We start from the raw sequence: 3,762 nt of genomic DNA on the forward strand, positions 1-3,762 counted from the left end.
CCTGCATGGTATGTGCTTCCATGATGTTGCAGAACACCTCCAAGTGATAAAACACCCGCCGTCTTCATCAAATTAGCTGTGTCTGCTTGCAAGCAGCAATCACAATTGGGCTTATGGACAATGACATTGCCTCTCATAGAAGGAGAGTGTGAGACGTGTCCTTGGGCGCTCTCCTGAGTGTCTAGCTGCCCTAACTAATGTAGCCTCGGAGTATTATGGGTTGTGGAAGGTTGTGGAGGTGGGAGTGTTTCCATCTCTGTAGCCATGAAGGAGCTGTCAGTTATGCTGAGTGTAGACCCTCAAGGTCGGCTGCTCTAGACCACCCACACTCCTGGCCTGACTCCCCCATCCCAGCACTCAGGTGGCCGAGGAGACAGACCTGTTGGCATAATACAAGAATTGCCACACAAACCACTCAAGCACCAATCTCAGTGAGATATTGATGGTTTCATGCCATACTCCAAGGCTGACCATGGCCAGGGACACTGGAGACTCCAGAGCCAAACTGTGACATCAGTCTGCTTCCAAGGCAAGCTTTTTATAAGAAAAACTGTAACAAAGTAACAACCAGGTAACAAAACCATAACCAGGTAACAACTAGCAAAACTGTAACCAGGTAATAACCAGCTAACAAAATCACAACTAGGTAACAACCAGGTATCCAGGTGTAGGAAGCAACATTACATCATTTTAACTAGCTAGACAACACGTTTCTTTCTTTTTTTTTTTTTAAGAACTTATTTAATTTCTATTTTATGTGCATTGGTGTGAGGGTGTCAGATCTCTTGGAACTGGAATTACAGACAGTTGTGAGGTCCATGAAGGTGCTGGGAATGGAACCCAGGTCCTTTGGAAGAACAGACAGTGCTCTTAACTACTGAGCCATCATCTCTCCAGCCCCAACAGCTTATTTCTAACTGACCTTCATTTGATTGGTTCTGCAGAGTGTCAAGGTAACAAAGTATACAAAGTTTGGGAAATGAAACCATAGAGACAGAATCATTGGAAGGTGGAGCCTGAGAACTTAAACTTAATTTCACTTTATAATCAAGATGGAAACTAAAAAACAAAATGTGTACAATTATGCTATATTAAAGGCTGAAGCACCCCGGTGGGGTGGTGCATGCCTTTAATCCTAGCACTTGGGAGGCAGAGGCACTTGGGAGGCAGGGGCCTGCAGATCACTGTGAGTTGGAGACCAGCCGGGTCTACAGTTGAGTCTGGGATAGCCAAGGCTACACAGAGAAACCCTGTCTTGAACCTCCCCCACCCCCACCCGCACTCCCACCACCCTGCCCCCCCCCAAAAAAAAAAACTCACATCAAAAACAAAGGTTGAAGCAGATATCAACACTCACTCTGCGTTTGAGACCAGCCTGGTCTATAGAGGCTACACAAAGAAACCCTGTCTGGGGAAGAAGGGTGGAGGGGAAAGAAGAAAGAAAGAAAGGAGGGAGGGAAAGAAAGAAAGAGAAACCCTAATAAACTCAGTGTTCATGGTTCCTGTAGTATAAACTGTGGTAGGGTGCCACTTTGGTTCATGGTTGGGACCTTATCAGGAAGGGAGTGAACATCGCTTACATCTCCCTAGAGAGGGAATTCTCACAACACAGCACATGCTCCTCATAGAAGTACAGCTTTCCTTTGTGATTTTATGTTCAATTCCTTACGAAACATCATAATCTGGGTGTGGCGGCTCACATTTGTAATCCTAACAACCAGGAAGTAGGAGGCAGGAGAATTGCCGTGAGTTTAACACCAGCCTGAACTACACAGTCAGTTGAGAAAGAAAAGAAAAACATTGTTGTTGAAGTGGCTGATACCCAAGGCCACTTAGTGTTGGGTGACACAGCTCCTTCCTGTTGGGAGATTCCCCCCCCCCTCTTGGTGGCGGAACCGTAGCACACCTGGCCCTTTGTGAAGCAGCTGGCCGCTCCCCGGGAGGGCAAGTCAGGCTTATTACTCAGTATCTGCTTTTGACAGACGGTCTCAGAACTGGTGAAGATGAAATGCACAGTTGACTTCAACACTTCAGAGGCACTCGAACACTTCTCACAGAGAACTTGCTGGAAAATTACACAGTGAGAAACAGAAGGGCCCCCTGCAAACACTTCCCAATTCCCTTTTTGGTAGACTAGGCCCCCACAGTCTTTTCTCTCCCCACACACTTTTTCCAACATCAGCAGACCCCTCTCTGGTTCCACTGAGTTGCTTCTCACATCCCTGCGGGTGCTGTTTCCTACAGTGTCCCAATTCAGACTACAAAAAGCCCCAACTTAGCCTAGAAACAATGACTTCTACAGGAAATGGACTGCACAGTCCAGGGCATCTGTGGATTCCTATGAGCCAAATTTAAAAATATTACTCTGAATATCTTGCTTTAGTTTCTTTCGTGTTTGTTTGTTTGTTTTGTTGTTGGTGTTTTTGGAAACAGTGTCTGTGTAACTCAACCTGGCTTTGAACTCAGCCTCCTGAGTTCTGTGTGTTTACACGGTTGGTTGGTTTTGTTTGTTTTTGAGACATGTTTCTCTGTGTAGCCCTTGCTGTCCTGGAACTCACTTTTAGACCAGGCTGGCCTCGAACTCACAGAGATTTGCTTGCCTCTGCCTGAGAGTAAAGGCTTTCGCTACCGTGCTCATCTTTGTTTTTGTCTTATTTGTTTTGAGACAGGATATCAGTAGTAGCCCTGGCGAGGCTGGAACTTGCTATGTAGAGCAGGCTGCCAAACAATTTTTTAAAATTACACTTCTTGTGTGTGTGTGTGTGTGTGTGTGTGTGTGTGTGTGTGTGTGTGCGCGCGCATGCCTGTAACACATGTGTGGGAAAGGATAACTTGCGTGATCTTTCACCTTTGACCATGAGATCCCAGGGATTGAATTCAAGTCATCAGACTTTATGACACACTCCTTTACCTGCTGAGCCATCTTGCCAGCCCCGTCTCTCTCTCTCTCTCTCTCTCTCTCTCTCTCTCTCTCTCTCTCAATTTTTATTTCATGTGCATTGGTATTTTTGTTTGCATTATGTTTGTCTGAGGATGTCGGATCCCTTGGAGCAGGAGTTACAGACAGTTGTGAGCTGTCAGGTGGGTGCTGGGAATTGAACCACGGTCCTCTAGAAAAGCAACCAGTGCTCTTAACTGCTGAGCCATCTCTCCAACCCACCCCTGCCCTCTGGCTCCTGGCCCTTGGCCCCAGCCATCTCCTTTTTTGAGACAGGTGTTCTCATAGACCTGGAGCTCACTGGTTCACTGGCTGTCTCTGCCTACCCAGTGCTAGGATTACGTGGGTTCTGGGAATCAGACCAAGGTGCGTGTGCTTGCAAGAACCTTCCCGGATCAGCTTTCCAGCTCCCTATAATCAACTGTTGAAGCTGGTCCCAACCTCCTTCTCCCTCAGAACAGCTGTTCCTATAGAAATATTCGTAAACAAAATTCTTTCTCCTAATTTACCTCCTCAAATGTTGCAATCTAACTTTTCTTGCTTGACTTACAAATGAATATCATTGGGTTGTAGCCTCATTTTCTTTTTCTAATTTTAATTTCTGTGGAGAGATTCTGCTATGATAATATGTGCTATTTTAGAACTTTCTAATTTTTCTGACTAGCTTCCGGCAGAGTGGGAACATTTCCTGTGATGACAGCAGCTGTCGTGTTATTACACTCTAAACACAGTGCTTTGCCATCTGATTTTTGTTTGTTCTGTGTGCTGAGGATGGATCCTGGGCCTGCTGAATGCTGGCCAAGCCTTCACTCCTGACTGACTCC

This window comes from Acomys russatus, chromosome 25, assembly GCF_903995435.1.
Source record: "Acomys russatus chromosome 25, mAcoRus1.1, whole genome shotgun sequence".
NCBI lineage: Eukaryota > Metazoa > Chordata > Mammalia > Rodentia > Muridae > Acomys > Acomys russatus.